General features: G+C 41.5%; 1 protein-coding gene across 1 annotated transcript in view; it reads right to left on the bottom strand.

The window, feature by feature from the left end:
* MASP2 (MBL associated serine protease 2) overlaps positions 1-24,347 on the bottom strand; it is a 900,889-nt gene that overhangs the window by 128,983 nt on the left and 747,559 nt on the right. The window lies entirely within an intron of this gene.

The raw sequence follows: 24,347 nt of genomic DNA, 5'->3' as shown, positions 1-24,347 counted from the left end.
TTCAAATTTTTCATATTTTTTTTATTTTTATTATTTTCTATAGTTTGTATGCTGGCTGTAACTTCTTCCTCATCCACATATGGCGGTGTACTTGCTTTCTCTTTCTTTTTTCCTACTTATTTATTGTTGCTACAAGTTCAAACGGTTATTATGTTTTCGTTCTTGTCTAATATGATTTTGGTTAAACATACTACCTACATTACTTCGGGATCAAAACCACCAATCACTAGGAAATGATGCCCTATCTTCCATGGTTATTAGTACCCATTCATCACAAAAAGCCTCACCGTGTGGATCCTACTGTACTTCCCACACGCTATAAACCAAGCGGGCCCTCTTGGCCTCCGCTCTTCAGCCTAAACCCTGGCTGCCGAACGTTTCTCGCTTGTGCACTTGGCTCCCATCGTGGACTTATAACACTATCCCCAAATGGACAATACGAGCAAACGGTGGAAAGTACCACAGTCCACTTCTGTAGTGACTGCTGCGTACCCAGTGAGGCACCTATCAGACCCCTCAGCACTGTAAGTATTGATGCATTAACAGCAATAAATCAATACACCACCTTTTTCAGTGGAGGTTAAACAGCCTGATCTTTTCGGTATCTATCCACTGGAATTTTTCTTGGGTAAGAAACAACTTATCAATCACCCTATCCAGTGAATGTCCACCAGGAAGAATTACTGAGAGAGAGTCAACAAAAAATTCCTTCTACTTTCCACAAATCATGTCTGCGTATGCTCTACACAGCACGTATGATGACGCAATTGCGAACAAAGAATGCAAATGGTATCACGTTGTGCCGTGTATCACACACATAGACGTGCGGTCCAATCGCACAGCTTATATATACTTGTTATCTATACGCCCTATGATCGCAGGAGTCAAATTCACAAGCTGCGCTCCACAGCCGGAGCGTAACACTAAAACCTTAAATCAATCTATAATCTATCACGCTCCTCCGCACGTTTTAAAACACACACACTACGTGCCTCAATACTAGCCAATACGCAAGGTTGCGAGCCTTCACGCCGCCAAGCCTCTGCTAACTCAGCATCTGCCACGGGATCCCAGTTTCCGGTGTTTAATACATCCACACCTACTTTCAACTCACACTAATACACAATGGAGGTCATTCCGAGTTGTTCGCTCGCAAGGCGATTTTAGCAGAGTTGCTCACGCTAAGCCGCCGCCTACTGGGAGTGAATCTTAGCATCTTAAAATTGCGAACGAAGTAATCGCAATATTGCGATTACACACCTCGTAGCAGTTTCTGAGTAGCTTCAGACTTACTCGGCATCTGCGATCAGTTCAGTGCTTGTCGTTCCTGGTTTGACGTCACAAACACACCCAGCGTTCGCCCAGACACTCCTCCGTTTCTCCGGCCACTCCTGCGTTTTTTCCGGAAACGGTAGCGTTTTTTCCCATGCGCCCATAAAACGGCCTGTTTCCGCCTAGTAACACCCATTTCCTGTCAATCACATTACGATCGCCAGACCGATGAAAAAGCCGTGAGTAAAATTACTAAGTGCATAGCAAATTTACTTGGCGCAGTCGCAGTGCGGACATTGCGCATGCGCATTAAGCGGAAAATCGCTGCGATGCGAAGATTTTTACCGAGCGAACAACTCGGAATGAGGGCCAATGTTTTCTGTACAGAAAAATATCACTCTCTTTGATTGATAGCTTGTCCCAGAGGTAGTACACTTTACACAAAAATATTATAGTAATCTGCATTTAAAATCGGATAGTTACTGGTTACTGTATAACTATGTATTTTATCCCGCCTTTTAAATTTATTTCTATTGTGTGGTAAAACTTGCGCTCACTACTTCACGCAACCTTGCGTAAGCACACAACCGTGCACATAATCGTGCACACATGCGCGTTCCCGTACGCTTACCTCACGTTCTTTTTGTACCGTACTACGTGTGCACCATGAGTTCGCACCTAAATATTCCACACTTATCACGATCAATGTAAGCAAAATCCTACTGCTAACTACACAATACATTTGTTCCTTACACCCGCTGGAAGTCACCCACACGGGTAATCCTCCTTTGAGTGCTACCTAAATTTTAGACCGGAACTGTGTTTTGTGTTTTTACAATTTCCCACTTAAAGAACTAATCCAAATGTATAACAAATAAACGTATCCGATTCTATGCAGATCTATAATGACTATTGACTATAATTTAAACGCTTTGATTCAGATTGGATAGCTATCTTGCAGAACATACGCTGATATAAATACCCATTTTATATAATAATATAATATATATATAATATATATACACATTATTTATTACACCTCCATGAAACTCCTCACCCATCATATATATTCATATACACATACTGAATTAATGTAGATTCTCTACAGAGCCTATAATTTGCATATCAAAAGATGTTCACCTGCTTTTACCAGTGGTTGAACAGGTTAATTAACATTTCAATGCCTATCTTGTAGCAAACAGAGAGTTAACTAAATCCTGGAGAAAAAAACCCCCAAAACTTTATATCTGTGTGTACTTCTTACATCAAGTATTCATCTCACTATTAACTCTCGCTAGGCCCAATTGAAACTATTTGTAATTGACTATGGCATGGGTTAAATTCATTGGTAGCTTTTAAATGGTGTTGGATTTGTACATATATATTGTTTATTTGTGACAAAGGAAACTGTTTTAAACACACTGAAAGTCAGCTGATAGGTGGATAAAGTGACCTTCCTAAAATGGCCACTGCTCCTCCCCCTTTTTCCCAAGCCATGTGCATGGACAAAATGGAGGACAGACCATGCGGCTCTTTTGTCACAAATAAATCACAAATTATACAAGCACCAGAAGTTTGTTACTTTAGGCCTGCGATAGCAGTATGCGAATAGGATGCAGCATACTAACACCTATATCATACCTATGCACCAACTGTTAAATGCTCTTTAAATTTACTTAACAGATAAACAATCCAATCTGAATCAAACACAATATGACTTATTGAACCTTGTTTTGCAGCAATAAAAATAGGTGTCATTTTCCAATCACTGCCCCACCTTTGTTACCTATATAACTTTATTCAATTTTCATTTTTTATCACTTCTTTATCAAATTTTAATCGGGTCACCCTTATTCCTCTTTTCCCCTAATCTGCACCTCATTCCCTTAGTGCAATCTCCTTTTTCCCATTTTCAAAATGGTGGTGCGTCACACCTTCAGTGATTAAAAATGGCGACGCGTTCCACTAGAATTAACCTTATTTCACACTTTCACATCTCAACACCTAAATACTTCTAAATCGTGTTCTCAGTATTCACCTCTTTTTAATCAATAATCTTTTTTAATCTTTTTTAATATTGATTCATCCTCCCGCTGGTGATATCCTTTATATCCGGACACTTCCGCACACAAAATGGCGGTGCGTTCCACCCATTATTTCTAGCGGCGGAAGTGACGCATCAAAGATGGCGATGCGTTCCACACGTCACTTAGACGGCGGTGCGTTCCAAATTGCGTTCCACCGCCGCCGGACCACTTAGACACAGTCTGTAATCTATTTTTAACCACTTGCACCTTACTCTGCACTAGTTTACACCTTACCTCCCTCTCTATTATTAATATAGCTTGTAGCTACTTAGCTATTACATCTTTTTTGTCTCAAACACAGTGACCATTGTACACATCACAACAGGAAGTGATGTCAGAGACTAACCATGTGCTACGTCCACTTGAATGGTATAAATGGAGCATTATGGACACACTGGTCATATCCCCTTGAAGAAGTCCAGGCTTTTGAACGGACGAAACGCGTTGGGACTACTCTGCTGCTGAAACTCCTCTAATGGACAGATAAGCGATTGAACTTTTAAACTCCTGTACGCATGTATTTTGGCTATTTTATATGTATCGGGACAGTCTGCTGCTGAGTCCTTTTTAGATGGACAGATAAGCCTCAATATACTTTTTTATCTTGTACGTTTTTGGTGTAGCCATTTGTATGTCTTTTATATTAAATTGTCATTTTGTTTACCTTTAAAAATGTCTGGGCTATCAAATTGATATAATTGGGAATAAGCACGTTCCCTAATTCATTGCCCTTTATTGCTAAATGACATTTATTTGTGAAAACAGTACACACTATGCTTTGCTATGTTTTTTCTTTACATGTGAATCTCAAATGATCAACAATCGTTGGAAATTCTTGTAAAACCAGATAAGTGCTCTTGGTTTTAACTATACCCACCTGATTTTGTTTTCCCTTTTAAAAATCGATATTGCACTCCCAAGCGCTTATTTTCTCCACTACTTATCTTTGTTTTTAAGTGTACACCTTACATTTATTCTGTATCATGAGCAGCTACTCTTAAAAGAGCTAAGGAGTGTCACTCACAACAATTTAACACTGCACATCTGTACTGAAGCGCCTAGGTTTCTGCTATTCTATATTTATATGTGTGTGTGTGTGTGTGTGTGTGTGTAAAAAATAGAAGTAATCAGCGCCTAATAATGCCTAGAAAATGACGGTGGTGACATAGAATGAACGTTACACTGGACCCTATTTTTAGGGACAGATAAGCTTCTATATCAGTTGTTTCTTGTACCTGCTCGTTTTAAACCGTGTATATATTTTATTTATTTAATAAAAATTGGCAACATTTTCTTTCTACTACGCTATTGTGGAGTCTGATATTCTGGGAGCATTTCCAATTAACACTCACTAAGTAGAAAAATGCTATAAGTACATATAGGTTTAAACGGTACACACTATTGGTTGTTTCTTTTTCTCTTTTGCATATCACTGTGATGCTATTGGTCTGAGGACCGAAGATTCCTATCTGAGATAAGTGCTTGTCCCATTTTTTTTTCACTAAATATCATCCTATGTCCCCACCGTCATTTTGTAGGCATTATTAGGTGCTGATTACTTCTATTTTTTACACATTCTAATCGCCATAATTTGGTATCAGCTGCCACCCACGTTTGTGAGGAATGCATGTGAAAATATTTTAATTATAAGAAAATATTTTAATATTTTACTACAGATTATATTTGATCCACATGAGCGCACACTTATACATTTTGACGATATATATATATATATATATATATATATAGTCCCGCAATGGTGTGGCACTCGGCTTGATAAATAAACAATAAACCAGTCAGGTCTTACAACGTTTCAGTGCTTTATTGCACTATCGTCAGGATACAATGCACATAAATGACATTACATACCTTTATAATCATGCACCCAGAGTGAATTCGCGCCAGGAGGTCCGTTTGAACTTCCCCCTAGCGTCAAACACGCAATACATCATCACGTTAGTGACTCCCATCACCATGACAACAAACAACAAATCATCACATCTACGGCTCTGAAAAAAAGCATCCATATACTTCAAAGGAGTAGTTTCTAAAAGCAACTAAAGCTCAGATATTCATTTAACCCTCTGGGTGATAATACTCCCAGACGGTAAATCCATTCTGTCTCACGTTGCAATAATAATCGATTACGATCGCCACCCCTTAGAGGCTTCTTAACAAAATCGATCATCCTATATTTAATACTGGCAACACTGTGGTTAAATTCGGCAAAATGCCGAGCTACCGGCTGGTCAGATTTGCTCTTACTAACCAAAGCCGCTCTAATAGCCGATCGGTGCACCGACATGCGATCTTTAAATCTGCCCTGGGTCTTACCTATATAGGAGAGGCCACAGGGACAGATAATCTGATACACCACATAGGTTGAATTGCAGGTTAGATGGTGTCTAATACGATACTCTTTTCCTGTATGGGGGTGACAAAAGGTGTCACCAGGAATAAGATAACCACAGGTGGTACAACCACATTTAAAACAGCCTAAGCTTTTAATAGACAAAAAATGTGGTGGTTTATCCTTATTAGTAACACTGATATCGGCGTGCACCAACAGATCTCTTAAATTACGACCTCTTGTAAAACATGGCATGGGATTCATATTCTGAAAGGGCAATTGACGGTCCGTTTTAATTACCGCATTGACATTTCTAGATTGAGTATTAAATTGATTAATTACCGGGAATCGTGTCTTCTCATTCTTTTTTGTCTCCGATTTTTCTAATAATAGCGTTCTATCAATTGTCATTACTCTATCCCTAGTTTTCATCAAATCTTGTCTATGATAACCTCTTATGACAAGTTTCTCAATTAAAGACTCCATCTGTATTCTAGCTAAGACGCTGTCAGAATTGATTCTCCAAATTCTCAGCATCTGTGAATAAGGTAGTGATTTCTTTAAACTAGGCGGATGACAACTAGTGTATTGAAGGAGTGTGTTACGATCAGTTAATTTTGTGTGTACTGATGTCACAAATTTTTGAGCCTCGATCTTAATATCCACGTCAAGAAAATCAATCCTTTCTTGACTCATTCTGATAGTAAATTTAATGGGACAATGACTGCTATTATTAATTTCTATTAATTCCATAAAAGATGTCTCAGTACCACTCCAAACAATAAATAAATCATCTATGAAACGTTTGTATAATACAATATTAGATGAAATATCTGGATTAGAAAAAAAGATTTTCTGTTCTATGTTAAACATAAAAATATTGGCTATCATCGGAGCAACAGCAGAACCCATTGAGCATCCGCTCAATTGAATGTAATACTTATTATCAAATAAAAAGTAATTTTTTTTCAAAACAAATTCCAATAAACTAATACAAAATTCCACAAAACCCTCAGCATATATACCACTGGTAACCAAAAACTCCTTAACCATCTGTAAGCATGCCTCCTGTGGTATCACTGTGTATAAGCTTACAACATCTGCACAGATCATCCATGCCCCTTAGACACCATCTAACCTGCAATTCAACCTATGTGGTGTATCAGATTATCTGTCCCTGTGGTCTTTCCTATATAGGTAAGACCCAGGGCAGATTTAAAGATCGCATGTCGGTGCACCGATCGGCTATTAGAGCGGCTTTGGTTAGTAAGAGCAAATCTGACCAGCCGGTAGCTCGGCATTTTGCCGAATTTAACCACAGTGTTGCCAGTATTAAATATAGGATGATCGATTTTGTTAAGAAGCCTCTAAGGGGTGGCGATCGTAATCGATTATTATTGCAACGTGAGACAGAATGGATTTACCGTCTGGGAGTATTATCACCCAGAGGGTTAAATGAATATCTGAGCTTTAGTTGCTTTTAGAAACTACTCCTTTGAAGTATATGGATGCTTTTTTTCAGAGCCGTAGATGTGATGATTTGTTGTTCGTTGTCATGGTGATGGGAGTCACTAACGTGATGATGTATTGCGTGTTTGACGCTAGGGGGAAGTTCAAACGGACCTCCTAGTGCGAATTCACTCTGGGTGCATGATTATAAAGGTATGTAATGTCATTTATGTGCATTGTATCCTGACGATAGTGCAATAAAGCACTGAAACGTTGTAAGACCTGACTGGTTTATTGTTTATTTATCAAGCCGAGTGCCACACCATTGCGGGACTATATATATACATGTGTATATGTGGAGGCACCGGCGCAGCTATTTGTACTTTCCGTGGAGTGCCGGTCTGAAAATTGCTATATATATATATATATATATATATATATATATATATATATATATCTGTTACGTCCTAGATGATACTGGGGTCCTCATAAGTACCATGGGTATAGATGGGTCCACTAGGAGCCATGGGCACTTTAAGAGTTTGATAATGTGGGCTCGCTCCTCCCTCTATGCCCCTCCTACCAGACTGAGTTTAGAAAATGTGCCCGGAGGAGCCGGTCACAGCTAGGGGAGCTCCTTAAGCGTTTTCTGCATTTATTATCTGTTTGTTGTTTTCTGGCAGGACCGGATGGCACCAGCCTGACTGCTTTGTGGGTCTTAGGGAGGTAGGCCCAACCTCTTGAAGGGTTAATGGTCCCATTCCCCACTGACAGGACACTGAGCTCCTGAGGGAGTCATTTGCAAGCCCCACCATGATGAGCGTACCCTCCCGCAGCACGCTGCCACCCCTAACAGAGCCTGAAGATAGAAGAGTGGTGAGTACAGCTTCGGCGTCCCGGTTAGCATATCGCCAATGGGAATGGTGGTACAAGGGTAGGAGCGCAGTGCTGATGCAGGCTGTGCTCCAGGGGGCTCAGGAGGACATACACATAAGTGTGTTCTGCTGTGAGGGGCGCGCTGAGACACTAATGATTACCCACACTGGCCAACAGACCTAACAAGAGTTTTAACCCTCTGTTAGGCACACTAAAACCTCAGGCCAGTATAAAAAAAGACGGGAAGCCGCGTGCCATTACGGGGGCAGGGCTTCACTATGAGTGGATCCAGCAGCTCACCAGCGCCATTTTCCCTCCGCAGCTTACACTGACAGGAATCACAGGGAAGTGCAGCTCCTCCACAAAGACTCCACATCTCCTCAGCGATACCAGGGGTTCTTAGGGGGGGGGGATTGTTACAGTATACTAAGCCCTATTAGGGGACTAAGGGGGTCATTCCGAGTTGTTCGCTCGCTAGCTGCTTTTAGCAGCTTTGCACACGCTAAGCCGCCGCCTACTGGGAGTGAATCTTAGCTTATCAAAATTGCGAACGAAAGATTAGCAGAATTGCGAATAGACACTTCTTAGCAGTTTCTGAGTAGCTCCAGACTTACTCGGCATCTGCGATCAGTTCAGTGCTTGTCGTTCCTGGTTTGACGTCACAAACACACCCAGCGTTCGCCCAGACACTCCTCCGTTTCTCCAGCCACTCCCGCGTTTTTCCCAGAAACGGTAGCGTTTTTTCACACACACCCATAAAACGGCCTGTTTCCGCCCAGAAACACCCACTTCCTGTCAATCACACTCCGATCACCAGAACGAAGAAAAAACCTCGTAATGCCGTGAGTAAAATACCTAACTGCATAGCAAATTTACTTGGCGCAGTCGCACTGCGGACATTGCGCATGCGCATTAGCGACTAATCGCTCCGTTACGAGAAAAAAATAACGAGCGAACAACTCGGAATGACCCCCTAAGTGTGGTGACCCAGCTGAGTTTTTACTTGGCCATAAGGGTGTGGTGTGGCTGGTTCCATTTTCTGTGTCTCCCAGCAGGCTCTGTGTGGATTAAACCATGTTTTTACCTTCTGTGTGTGGGTCCCTTCACGTTACCATGTCCAGGGGCTGTGTTTCCTGCACAGCAGTGTCTGTCCTCCCCTGGAGACTCACTACCCTGTACTCAGGATAGTGCACATTCTCAGGCTAGTGGGGCAGAACCCCCATGGTTAGATTCCATTAAAGGGATGATATCCAATATTTCTACTAAATTATCCCATACTGAGAAAGAAACGCAATTCTTAAAGACAGTATATAGATAACCTGATAAATAGAGATTCAGTTCCCATACCAGCATCACAGGCCCCCGCCATTTGCCCACAAAAACGTACTCTGGCCCAGCTCATGCAGGCTGATACTGATGACGATATATCAGACCCAGAGGAGAGTGAAGTGGATGCGAGTGGGGCGGATGCTGTCCTATCACAGGGCATACAGGCCCTGAAAGAGTCTATCAGAAATGTCCTGCACATTCCTGACAAGGTGGCGGAGGTGGAGGAGGAATCTTATTTTAATGTAAAAAAGAAATCCTCAACAACTTTTCCTGCATCAAAGGAATTGAATGCTCTGTTTGAAGAAACTTGGGCTAATCCTGACAAAAAGTTTCAGATCCCTAAAAGATTAATTACATCCTTTCCCTTTCCTCTGGAAAATAGAAAGAAATGGGAAAACCCGCCGATTGTAGACGCATCGGTGTCTCGGTTGTCACGTACCTGTTCCTGGGGCAACATCCTTAAAGGACATGGCTGACCGCAAGATTGAGACCACTCTCAAATCTTTATACACTGCTGCTGGAGTGGCCCAGAGACCCACTATTGCTTGTGCATGGATCACTGTGGTCATTGCTAAGTGGTCAGTAACCTAATTGATGGATTAGATTCCTTACCCGGGGGGAGATAATTTTACTCCTATAGCATATTCAAGACTCTGCTAACTTTATGGTGGAGGCCATAAAGGAAATTGGTTTGCTCAACGCACGCACCACTGCCATGGCAGTGTCAGCACGTAGGGGCTTGTGGCTACGCCAGTGGACTGCTGATTCGGACTCCAGGAAAGGCGTGGAAGGCCTACCCTTCACAGGAGAGGCCTTGTTTGGAGACAAACTAGACAAATGGATCTCCAAAGCTACTGTGGGTAAGTCTACGTATCTTCCTTCCCTAGCACCCCAAGCTAGGAAAACCTATTCTGCTCCAACTCTGCAGTCCTTTCGGACAGCAAAATTTAAAGGCAAGCCTAAAGGTTCGTCTACAGCCTTCAAAGGCAATAAAAGTAAACCCAGAAAACCAGCAGCATCAGGTTCTCAGGAACAGACCTCCGGATCTGCTTCCTCAAAGCCTTCAGCATGACAGTGGACCACACTGCCTGGAAGACAGGTAGGTGGGAGCCCGGTTACGTTGTTTCAGTCACATTTGGGCAACATCTTGCCAGGATCCCTGGGTAAAAGACCTAGGGATACAGACTGGAGTTTCAGGAACTCCCACCTCACAGATTCTTCAAATCAGGCTTAGCAGCTTCTCCAGAAGCAAGTATGACCTTACAGGCAGCCATTCAAAAACTGATACAGATGCCGGTCATTGTCCCAGTTCCACCTCAACTACAACACAAGGGTTATTATTCCAACCTGTTTGTGGTACCGAAACCGGACGGTTCGGTAAGGCCCATTTTAAACCTCAAATCACTGAACCCGTACTTGCGGGTGTTCAAGTTCAAGATGGAGTCTCTGAGAGCGGTGATCTCAGATCTGGAGGAAGGGGAATTTCTGGTGTCTCTGGACAGCAAGGATGCGTACCTTCATATTCCGATTTGGCCGCCTCATCAGGCTTATCTAAGGTTTGCACTACAGTACTTTCACTACCATTTCCTGGCACTGCCATTTAGCCTCTCCATGGCACCGAGGGTATTCACCAAGGTAATGGCAGAGATGATGTTTCTCCTCCGCAAGCAGGGAGTGAACATAATACCGTACCTGGATGACCTGCTGATAAAAGCACCATCCACGGAGAGGTTGTTGGACTGCATTGTCCTCTCAACTCAACTACTTCAGGATCACGGGTGGTTTCTGAACCTACTAAAATCTAGTGATGAGCGGATTCGGTTTTACTCGGTTTTACTCGGTTTTACTCGGTTCTCAAAACGGCATCTTATTGGCTCACGGATGTCACGTGTTTTGGATAGCCAATAAGATGCCGTTTTGAGAACCGAGTAAAACCGAGTAAAACCGAGTAAAACCGAACCTCGCTCATCACTACTAAAATCCCATCTGAAAATGACACAGAGGCTTCCGTTCCTGGGGATGATACTGGATACGGAGAAACAGAAGGTATTCCTTCCGTTGGAAAAGGCATTGGTAATCCAGTCGATGGTGTGGGATGTTCTAACACCAGCCCAGATATCGGTGCATCTATGCATTCGCCTTCTGGGGAAGATGGTCACCTCTTACGAGGCTCTGCAATACAGAAGATTTCATGTAAGGCCCTTCCAGCTGGATCTGTTGGACAAATGGTCCGGATTGCATCTTCACATGCACCAGAGGATACATTTGTCGCAAAAAGCCAGGATTTCTCTTCTGTGGTAGCTTCAGACTTCTTACCTGACCAAGGGTCGAAGGTTCGGGATTCAAAATTGGATTCTGCTAACCACAGACGCAAAGCCTCAGAGGTTGGGGAGCAGTCACCCAGGGGGAACAGTTCCAAGGAAAATGGTCAAGTCAGGAAACCATTCTTCCAATCAACTTTCTGGAGCTAAGGGCCATATACAACGCCCTTCTACAGGCATCACATTTTCTTCAAGATCATGCCATTGAAGTTCAGCCGGACAATGTGACGGCAGTAATGTACATAAACCGACAGGGTGGAATGAAGAGCAGAGCGGCAATGTCAGAGGTAACAAGAATTCTCCACTGGGCAGAAAGACACGTGGTGGCGCTGTTGGAAATATTCATTCCGGGAGTAAAAAACTGGGAAGCGGACTTCCTCAGCAGACACTTCACCCGCAGGTGTTCGAGTCCTTATCACGTTGGGGGGGAATTCCACAGATAGACATGATGGCTTCTTGTCTCAACAAGAAGCTAAAGCGGTATTGTTCCAGGTTGAGGGACCCACAAGCAGTGGCGGTGGACGCTCTGGTGACTCCATGGGTCTACCAGATGGTTTACGTGTTTCCACCTCTTCCACTGATCCCAAGAATTCTCAAAAGAATAAAAAGGGAAAAGGTTCAAGCAATTCTCATTGCTCCGGATTGGCCAAGAAGGGCCTGGTACACAGATCTACTGGAATGCTCCTAGAGGACTCGTGGCCTCTGCCTCTTCGAGAGAATCTTCTGCAACAGGGTCCGTTCATTTATCAAGACTTACCACAGCTACTGTACGTTTGATGGCATGGAAGTTGAGCATCAAATTTTAGCTCAGAAAGGCATTCCGGACAAGGTTATTCCAACCCTGATCCAAGCCAGGAAAGGGATAACGTGTAAACATTACCACCGTATTTAGAAAAAAATATGTCTCGTGGTGTGAAAACAGGAAATTTCCTGCAGTGGAATTTCAACTGGGACGTTTTCTCCTATTTTCTAGTCAGGTGTGGATGTGGGACTAAGTTTGGGCTCCTTGAAAGTCCAGATTTCGGCCTTATCCATTTTCTTCCAGAAACAACTGGCTTCTGTCCCTGAAGTTCAGACATTGTTGAAGGGTGTTCAGCACATCCAACCGCCCTTTGTGCCTTCCACGGCACCTTGGAATCTTAACATGGTGTTGCAGTTTCTGCAATCAGAATGGTTTGAGCCTTTACAGGAGGCTGACGTAAAGTTTCTTACATGGTAGACTTTTATACTGTTAGCCTTAGCTTTGGCAAGGCGTGTGTCGGAACTGGGGGCGTTGTCTCACAAAAGCCCCTATTTGATTTTTCATGAAGATAGATTGAAGTCAGAACTCGTCAGCAATTTCTTCCTAAAGTAGTGTCTGCGTTTCATATCAACCAAGCTATTGTGGTTCTGGCACTTACCGACACCTCTGCTACTTCAAAGTCCTTGTATGTTGTGAGGGCTTTGAAGATCTATGTGAAGCGAACAGCTCGTCACAGAAAATCTGGCTCGCTGTTTGTTCTCTATAATCCCCCCAAAATTGGGTGTCCTGCTTCTAAGCAGACCATTGCACGCCGGATCAGGCTTACTATCCAGCATGCTTATTCCACGGCAGGTTTGCCATGTCCAAAATCTGTTCAGGCCCACTCTACTAAGTCGGTGGGTTCTTCCTGGGCGGCTGCCTGGGGTGTCTCGGCTTTACAGCTCTGCCGAGCAGCTACTTGGTCAGGTTCGAACACGTTTTCTAAGTTCTACAAGTTCGATACTTTGGCCTCTGAGGACCTTCAGTTTGGTAAATCAGTTCTGCAGGAACTTCAGCACTCTCCCACCCAGTTTGGGAGCTTTGGCACATCCCCATGGTACTAATGTGGACCCCAGTATCCTCTAGGACGTAAGAGAAAATAGGATTTTAATTACCTACCGGTAAATCCTTTTCTCGTAGGCCGGTGCTTCATGTTTCCTGCACTGTTACTTCATTAAGTAATGTTGTTAGTTCAGCTGTTGCTGTTCCTATTCAAGTTTGGTTAGCATGGCTTTCCTCTTTTTTGTGTGTGCAGGTTCGAACCCTACCTTATGGACTGGCCACAGCTCCCAGAGTATTCACCAAAATTATGGTGGTGATGGCATCTTATCTCCGTCAGAAGGGGATAAGGATTTTTCCATACCTCGACGACTTATCAATCCTGGCACAGTCTCGGGAATTGCTTCATCTGCCAAGCAGATCTGCAATAGACAATAGATTGTTTGCAGAAAAACGGTAGGCTCATAAATTGGGCAGAGTCGTCCCTGGTTCCGTCACAACGGATGACTCATTTGGGGTCTGTGCTGGATTCAGGTCTTCAGAGAGTATTTCTACCTCCGGACAAAATATCCAAAATTCAGTCAAGAATTCTGGAGCTGCTACACAGTCAAAGGGTATTCATTCACACCACAATGCATGTGATGGGGTTGATGGTGTCGACATTCAACATGGTGGAGTATGCTCAGTTCCATTCGAGGTCACTGCAACATCTGATCCTTTCCAAATGGAATGGATGTCATCAGACAATAAAAACGCAGACTATGGTACTTCCTCTGGAAGTAAGGAGGTCATTAGCCATCTCATCTGGACAAAGGGAGACCCTTCTGGATATCAGATTGTGAAATTCTGACAATGGCTGCCAGTCTTCATGGCTGGAGAGCAGTGTCAGGAAGGAGTTGTTTCCAGGGGCAGTGGACCAAGGAAGAAAGTTGCCTGTCAATAAATATATTTAAACTTCGGGCCATATATATGGCACTTATTCAGGCAAATGACATCCTTCAGTGGAAACCAGTCCAAATCCACATGGACAATGCAACAGCAGTAACGTACCTCAACCATCAGGGAGGAACTCGCAGCCGGAATGCAATGAAGGAGGTAAGTCACACATTAAAGTGGGCAGAGCTTCATCTACCAGCCTTGTCCGCAGTGTTCATTCCGGTAGTCCTAAACTGGGAAGCGGATTTTTTCAGTCAACATGCCATTCATTCAGTACTGGCTCTGTGGGAGCTGCGGCGGGCGATCCTGTCTACAGGGCTGCAGAGGTGTCTATCCCTCTTGCTAATGACGATGCTGCATTGATGGGTGTGGATGGGGGTTTTGAATTTAGCCCCCCCGGATCTGGTCCCCCCATCTCCAGGCCACCAGGAATACAGGACTGCCAGGAGTCTGTTCCCGGATTACATGTAAGAATGCCTATGTCCCCTCAGACTGTGCAATATGGATATAACTATGATTATTCAAGGGGTGGGAGTAGTCAGCGTCCCAGAAAAACGAACAATCATTATTTTCGGATGTGGAGCCCCAAGTTTGGCTGGTCTCGGCAAAAGAGGAGGGAGAGGAAGCAAAAACGGGGGAAACGTGCTGGCATTAAAGCCAGACTTTGCTTGTATTCACTGAGGCCCCCTATACCTAGTTTGTTTCTAGCCAATGTTCAATCACTAGCTAGTAAGCTCGATGATTTATATGTAAACTGCGCTAATAAGAATTATTTGAAGTATTGTTCATTATATATTTTTACTGAAACCTGGTTAAAGGACTCTGTCCCAGATTCAGCTGTATTGATTGATGATAGGATTTTATTTAGGGCTGATCGGACTCCGTCTTCTGGGAAAAGTAGGGGTGGTGGGCTCTGTGTTTTTATGCATAGGTCATGGTGTGCCGATGCTACTTTGCTTGATTCTTTCTGTTCAGTGGATATTGAATATTTGATTGTTAAGTGTAGACCTTTTTACCTACCTAGGGAAATTTCTGTTATAATTATTGTTGCTGTTTATATACCCCCTAGTGCGAATGTTAATCAGGCTTTGGAGATTCTTTTTAATGTCGTAAGTTCTTTACAGACTAGTTATGCTGAAGCATGTTTTATTGTGGCAGGTGATTTTAATCAGGCGGATTTTAACAAAGTTATGCCAAGATTTCATAAGTATGTGTTGATTCCCACGAGGGGTACACACACTTTAGATCAGGTCTATTCTAATCTAAGTTTAGCATTTGAGACTTTCGCTTGTCCTCATATCGGCAACTCTGATCATTTGTCCCTATTTTTGCGGCCTATTTATAAACCACAGGTTAAAAGAGCAAAGCCTGAGGTTAAAATTGTTACTATCTGGCCTGATGGGGCAATGATGAGGTTGCAGGATATGTTGGAATTTACAAATTGGGAACTGTTTATTGAAGAGAGTTTGATCAATGGATCAATTGAGACTGATTTATTGGCTTCTCTGATTTTTTGTTATATTAACACATGTATAGAGAGTGTTACGATAAAGAAGGTAATAAAAACTTTCCCCAATGAGAAACCTTGGTTAAACGGGGAGGTTCGTGCTTTGATTAAAGCTAGGGATAGTGCTTTTAGGGTTGGTGATCAGGCTGTTTTAAGACTTGCTAGGGCTCAACTTAGGGTAGGTATAAAAAAGGCGAAAATTAGCTACTCAAAAAAGATCGAAGATCTTAGCTCCTTGAATAGGAATCCGAGGAGTCTGTGGCAACTGATATATGAGGTGACGGGGTGTAAAGCTAAGAAGCATGATTTTGGTGTGACTAGTAAGGCACTGGTGGAGGATCTGAATTTATTTTATTGCAGATTTGAGGAGAGTAACAACTTATCCCAGTCACCGCTATGTCCTAGTATGGGTGATACCCCCCTAGTACTTGACGAGGCCACTGTGGCTAAATGTCTGCGTCAAATAAACCCTGGTAAGGCAGCAGGGCCTGACGGCATTCAAGGGAAGGTTCTCCATGGTTGTGCGGAGCAATTGTGTGGAATATTGACAATTTTGTTTAATCTATCACTCACGCACTGTGTAGTACCGAGGTGCTTTAAGATGACTAGTATTGTCCCCGTCCCGAAGAAAGGGTTAGTAAAAGGCTTAAATGACTATCGGCCTATAGCATTAACACCTCTCATAACGAAATGTTTTGAGAGACTGGTACTGAATCATATTAAATCTTTTTTCTCTGCCGATTTTGACCCATTTCAGTTTGCCTACAGACAAAACCAATGCACTGATGATGCGATTATTTCACTGTTGCACTTTACTCTGTCCCATTTGGAAGTGAGTAATGCCTATGTTAGGATTTTATTTGTTGATTTTAGTTCGGCTTTTAACACAGTGATTCCAATCTCCCTAATTAATAAATTATCCGCATTAGGCCTTGATTGTTTCACTTGTAATTGGATTTTAGCATTTTTGACTAATCGTCCTCAAGTGGTTAAAATGGGCAGTATTAGGTCTGACGAGGCACAAATTAATACAGGTGTACCCCAGGGTTGTGTTCTTAGTCCGTTTTTATATTCATTGTTTACTTATGATTGTGTATCAGCAGACGCATCAGTTAAATTGATTAAATTTGCGGATGATATTGCCGTAGTTGGGTTAATTAGTGGTAATGATGAGCTGGCATACAGGACGGAAGTTGCAAAGTTAGTTAATTGGAGTAATGAAAATCATTTATTTTTAAATAGTGGGAAGACAAAAGAACTGATTATTGATTTTAGGAGAAGGCAGCTACCGAAGTTACCAGTGTTTGTTGGCGATCAGGAAGTGGAAATGGTTAACTCATTCCGGTTTTTAGGTATTCAGATCTCGTCATGCTTGACTTGGTCTGAGCACTTGCTATTGATAGGAAAAAAGGCTCAACAACGACTTTTCTTCCTGCGGCGTTTAAGGGCCGCAGGTGTTGGTGCTCAGACCATGTTAAATTTTTATAGGTGCTCGATAGAGAGCATTCTTAGTTATGGGATCGTGGCATGGTATGGCGGTTGTACTCTAAAAGATCGATGGGCATTAGAGAGGATAAGGAAATCGGCTAGCAAAATTATTGGTTCACCACTGCCTAGCTTTGATGATTTGTATAGTAGTAGGGTTTTAAGCAAAGCCAGGTGTATTTTACTAGATAGTGCTCATCCTTTTAATATGCTTTTTGTAAAACTTCCGTCACTAAAGAGATTTCGTTCTCTGATGGCTCGTACCAACCGGTTTAGGGTTAGTTTTATCCCATCTGCTGTACGTATGTTAAACGAATGATTTATTTTTATGTTTGTTTTATGTTCTCGCTTGCTACTATTTGATGCCTTGTACAATGTAATTTCGTCTGTCAATTTGTTTTGGCTGATGACAATAAACTTGAACTTGAACTTCATGCAAATGAATGGGCTTTACACCGAGAGGTCTTCCAAATCCTGGTAGACAAATGGGTACTACTGAAGATAGATCTCATAGCATCATGCCAGAACAACAAAGTTCCCACATATGGGTCAAGAACAAAGGATCCCAGAGTGATCTTTGTGGATGCCCTGTTAGTGAGGTGGGACTTTCATCTAGACTATGTGTTTCCACCCATCTCCCTGTTACCCAGGGTAATGTGAAAGGTAAAACAAGGAAAGGGCGCCATGATACTGATAGCTCTGGCTTGGCACTGAAGACATTGGTACACAGATCTGCAGAGGTTGTCGATGGGTGCTCTCTTCCTACTCCCTCAATGTCCAGATCTACTGTCTCAGGGTCCTTGCAGTCACAAGCACCTGGATCGACTGTCTTTGACGGCGTGGCTCTTGAGACTTCCATCCTGAAAGCAAGAGGATTCTCACAATAGGTAATTCAAACTATGCTCAGAGCAAGGAAACCTTCCTCAGCTCGCATTTATCACCGAATATGGCAAGCCTATATTCAGTGGTGCAGAGAACAGAAATTTGACCCCAGGTTTTTCAGAGTTTCCAGGGTCTTAGCATTCCTTCAGGCAGAAATGGATAAAGGTTTAAGGGTGGCTTCTATGAGAGTACAAGTGTCAGCATTGACTGTATGATTTCAAAAGAAAATTGCCAACCTACCGGATGTGCGCACTTTTTTCCAGGGAATGCTTCTCATCCATCCTCCTTTTGTTCTTCCTACAGTGCCTTGGGAGTTAAGTTTAGTCCTAAATACCCTACAAGTTTGAACCACTTAAAAGAGTGGATCCTAAATGGTTGACAGCTAAAGTTCTCTTTCTACTGGCCATGGTTTTAGCTAGAAGAGTTTCAGATTTAGAGGCATTGTTATGCCGTCCTCCATTTCTGATTTTTTTTATCCGGATAGAGCAGTTCTCAGAACTAAATCTGGGTATCTTCCTAAGGTGGTGTCTAAATTCCACCTAAACGAAGAAATTGTAGTCCTGGCTTTCCAAGGGCCGGACCTTTCTGCGGGAGATGCATTGTTAGATATTAACAATATCAGATAGGTAAGTATAGAATAGGATGCTTTAAAAAAAATTATATATATAAAAAGAGTATATAAAAAATATATTATCAATAAAAAGTTGGTAAAAAAGACTTCTAGGTCAAAGATTATATGAAGTCAGGTACTTATCTCAATGCTGAGAAAGAAAAGAACTACAAGTTCCCCGGCGACAGCTAAATATCCAGTATTAGATAACAGATTTGTCGCAGCTTTTACATAACCAGGACATACTCAACCCTTTTAAATCAAGAAAAAAAACAGAATAAAAATTGAAAGCGCTGACAACCTGTATATGTATATACAAATTATTTATTTTATAAAACTATATTGTCTAATCAGAATTAAAACATCATGTCAGCAGAACAATTAAAAAATTAATACATTTCCCCACATATACCATATAAAAATCACCCCTTTCTAGTTCACAGAGACTGTTTCCATTTAAATGTTACTTTATATATAATGTTATTGTATGTATTTTAGTCTCTGTGGAATAGAAAGGTTTACAGCTCCCTTGCTTTTCACTGCGTGATCACATCCAATTATATATGCACTTTAAAAACTGCTATCATTGTATCCACAGTATTTCACTTATTCAGTTTACAATAGTATTGTTATATCCATGCTGCTGTAGTCTTATTGTTAATTGCAAAGTCCCCATTTTTGTCCGTTTTTAAATTCAAAGCTGTGATTTCAGCAATGATACGCTGAGGTCTTTAAGACCGGGCTTTATAACAGGGTTTTTTACACAACGTGTTTTAGTGGTTATACGTTGGTATCCTCTATTGCAGAACAGGATAAAGTTGATAGCACATTCAGTGCTTTTTTACAGACATGGCCATGTTGCAGAGCCGGACTTAGGCATAGGCAAACTAGGCAAATGCCTAGGGCATTTGGTATGCTTAGGGGCACCAGCAGTTTCTGCTGATTAAAATGATATGCGGCATGCCTATATTCTGTGTGTGACTGCGGCTGTATCTGCATACAAAATGCTACAGTGCAGTGTATTCCTGGAAATCACTGTAATGTAGCATTTCGTATACAGATACAGCCGCAGTCACACAGAATATAGGCATGCCGCATATCATTTTAATTAGCAGAAGCTGCTTGTGCATCCTAGCCACATAGTAATGCAAATATTATGATGCATTTTCATAAACAAAAGGCACCCGACGTTAGCAGAGCTGCTAGCTGACTCATGCCAGGCATCTCCTCCAGAACTAGTGGCGGTGCTAGGGGGAACCAGACAAAATCTTGCCTAGGGCATCATATTGGTTAGGGCCGGCTCTGCCATGTTGTTTAGACTTTAGTGCAACTTTACCCCTCTCACCATCTGTAGATCAAGTGCTGCTGGTCAGTAGATCTCCCGGCTCTGGTAGCTAATTCCTTTTTGATTGAGCAGCAGAAACTAGACATTGGTTGGATCAGATCACTCTACAAAAATATGTAGACGGAGATCCCATACCCAGGGGACTTAGAATCCTAAAAAATCCAACATTTGGGGAGGATACTAAGTTCACAAATGATTGGAATCAAGTTTTGGATGCATGCGCTAAGAATCTTATGAGATTGTTAATAAGATACAGGGAAGAAAAAGTACAGGGTTTACAAATAGAAATAGAACAAACCCAAAATCTATTAAAGGCATATGAGACCAATCCAGAAGAAGAAAAGCTGATGAATTTGAACAAACTCTCATTATGAGAAAGGAACATAAAATGAATAGGGACTTAGATGACTATGAAAATGGAGAAGTCAGAGAGTATAATAGAAAACAAAGAAATACATATAATACCCCCCAAAGAGAAAGAAAAACTGTTACATTTCGGAGATACCCAAATACACAGTACATAAACAAGAAAAAGAGACAAGGAGAAGGTTTCCAGACATATGGCCAAAAGGGGTCAGAATATTGGGAACACAAAAACAGAGGAATTTCCACTTGAAATAGATATGAATCACTTGATCAAACCCCAGAGTATGAACAAAATATATCAGACAGGAGAAATAGAAATAGATTCAGGTATAGGAAATCTGAGACCGATGAAGACCCAGAATCTCCTGGTAACCTTCCTTTTTCTAGAGAGGCGCAACCCTGTATCCCGAGAAAACACACTGGGACAGACCAAAAGGTTAAGAGAAAGAGAACAAGGGGATCGAGAGAAGGTAGGGGGAAATCCCACAAAAAGTATATGCGTCAGATAAGGGAGGAAGGAAAAGGTATTTTTAACAAATCCTAAAAAAAACTTAGTGAAGATCAATTACACCTTTTGGAAAAGGGTTTAAATGTTGCCCCTGTAACTAAACCAAATCTCTTTACTCTCTTCGTTGATTTAAATAAATATGTAAGGACATTAAGTAGAAAACGATATTTTGCGTTAAAAGCAATGAAAAAATCCAAATTGTCAGGAACACCAATAATCCTAGACAGTGAGGATCAGGAGGCTCTAAGTATCCTGGAAACTCTGGAGGAAAACTCTGACCAACAAAGGGAGTTTGAAAAAAATTATGATATGAGGAAAGTGAACTGATTTAAAGCAAAATCTGAGCTCTATCCCCTACAATATAAGGGACCTTATATTGAGAGTTCTATAATAGTACCCTGGAACAGTTTAGAATAATGGCCCTCATTCCGAGTTGTTCGCTCGCAAGCTGCTTTTAGCAGCATTGCACACGCTAAGCCGCCGCCTACTGGGAGTGAATCTTAGCTTAGCAGATTTGCGAACGAAAGATTCGCAATATTGCGAAAAGATTTCTCTGTGCAGTTTCTGAGTAGCTCGAGACTTACTCTTCCAGTGTAATCAGTTCAGTGCTTGTCGTTCCTGGTTTGACGTCACAAACAGACCCAGCGTTTGCCCAGACACTCCTCCGTTTCTTCAGCCACTCCCGCGTTTTTCCCAGAAACGGCAGCGTTTTTTCACACACTGCCATAAAACAGTCAGTTTCCGCCCAGAAACACCCACTTCCTGTCAATCACACTCCGATCACCAGAACGAAGAAAAAACCTCGTAATGCCGTGAGTAAAATACCAAACTTCTTAGCAAATTTACTTGGCGCAGTCGCAGTACGAACATTGCGCATGCGCAATTAGCGGAAAATCGCTGCGATGCGAAGAAAATTACCGAGCGAAAAACTCGGAATGAGGGCCCATGTGCGAAAAAGCAGAGAAGAGAAAATTTAAAGACAATCTGAGTAGAGGAGAAAGAAAAGCTTTGAAGACACTGTATTCGGAAAACAAAATAATTATCAAACCTGCGGATAGGGGTGGTGGGATCGTGATTCTGGATGTGGTGGATTACATATGTGAGGCACAAAGCAAACTAAATAATAGGAAATTTTCTGCCAAGTTGAAGCGTGATCTCACTGCCCTATATCAGAAGGAACTTAGAGATTTGCTAGATACAGCCCTATACGACGGCACAATCTCCAAAGAAACTTTTAACTTTTTATATAATTTGCACCCACTTTTTACTACTTACCAAAACTTCATAAATCACTTCAATGACCTCCTGGTCGCCCTATAATTTCCGATGTTGGGTCACTAACTAATAATTTGTCATCTTTTGTTGGTTTTTATTTACAGTGTCACGTAGGGAGTCTTAAGTCATACATTAAAGACACCAAGCATTTTCTGAATTAATTAAATCAATAGAGTGGAAACAAAAGTACACCCTATTAACATGTGATGTAGAAGTGTTATACTTAAATATTCCACACGAATTGGGTATTAAAGCAGCAAAACGCTATCTAGATAAAGATCCAGATATGACAGACTCCCTGCGTGGCTTCATATTAAAATCTCTAAAGTTTATTTTAGAACCCAATTGTTTTTTGTTTGATAATTGCACTTACTTACAAACATGGAGTACCGCCATGGGGATGAGGTTCGCCCCGAGCTTTGTGAACCTGTACATGGGTCAAATTGAGGAGGAGTTAGTGTGGGGCAGTGAGTTTGGGGCGAGCCTCATCTTATACGGAAGGTATATAGATGATTTATTTTTTATTTGGGTTGGGGATGCACAGTCTATTGATTTATTTGTCACGTATATCAATAACAACAAATATGGTCTTAAATTTATGTCCACATCAAGTAAAAACAATATACATTTTCTAGACATTGTACTTTCAGTAGAAGGGAATAAATTGAAAATGGAGACATACATAAAACAAGTTGGTCAAAGCAGATACCTTGATTATAGGAGCTCTCATGCAAAAAGTTGGAAGGATAATATTCCAAAAGGACAGCTATTAGACTCAAGCAGAAGTGTTCATCAGAAGAACTCTTTGAGAAGCAGGCTAAAACCATGTTTCAGTCATTTTTGGAACAAGGATATCCATGGGGTACTATACAAAGTGCTATGAATTAAGTTAGAGAATTAGATAAAAGGAATCTTCTGGCTTTGGAACAGAGGAGTAGGAAAGATGAGGAAACAGCAAATATGGATGGCGGGAGATCAGCATTTTTCATGACAAAGTACAATAGTTGTGCTTATGAGATTAAAAGAATAATTAAGAAAACTTCCGAACTGTTAAAAATGGATGGGGTGCTAAAAGAAGTGGTGGATTTAAATGGGAAAATTTAAATCCAAACTAGTATCCAGCCATTTCAAACGAAAAACTGAATACCCCACAATAGAAAATACATGGCTTCCCATTAGACCCCCAGGGTTTCATAAGTGTGGGAAAACTGCATACAATACATGTAAACATACAAATAAAAAAGATATCGAATTTACATCTAATCATAGTGGAAAAGCTTTAAAAAATCAAGGAGTTTATTAATTGTAGATCTACATATGTTATCTACATTGTGCAATGTGGCTGTGGAAAGCAGTATGTGGGTCGTACTACACGAACACTAAACACTAGATTCATGGAACATTAGCGTAACATCAATAAAGGTACAAGAACACATTCTCTCTCCAGCCACACTGCACACTGTATTAACTCCACACTTAATGATATCAGAATCAAAGGAATTGAACAGATCAAGCCTAAAAACAGAGGAGGTAATTGGTTTAGCCATTTGTGCCGAAGAGATTAACCAGCTACAGAAATTAATAGAGGCGCTCATGAAAACCACACACCATAATTTCACAGGTTCAGTAACAACCAAAGAATCAGATGAATTTGTACAAAGTATATGTATTTAATATTCACAATAATCTAATAAAAATACCATTTAATGAAGACAATTCATAGGTATTGTTAATCCTAGCTTTCTGATTTGCCACATACATAAGTTTAAAAACACATGAATTATCTAGGCTATTACTATTGTTGTTTGTAACGCTAGAATTTCACTGAACTGGATGATTGAAAGTTCCAATGTAACAATGTGTTACAATCCTTTGGAAACACTGTTGCCACAGCTGCTGAATGTGATTCCTGAGTAAGACACAGTTGCTGCACGTTTAAGAGGTGAGCTTCAATGAAGTTTAACGGCAT

This window comes from Pseudophryne corroboree, assembly GCF_028390025.1.
Source record: "Pseudophryne corroboree isolate aPseCor3 chromosome 10 unlocalized genomic scaffold, aPseCor3.hap2 SUPER_10_unloc_1, whole genome shotgun sequence".
NCBI lineage: Eukaryota > Metazoa > Chordata > Amphibia > Anura > Myobatrachidae > Pseudophryne > Pseudophryne corroboree.
Note: the sequence above shows the minus strand (reverse complement) of the source record. Positions and strands in the feature narration are given on the sequence as shown.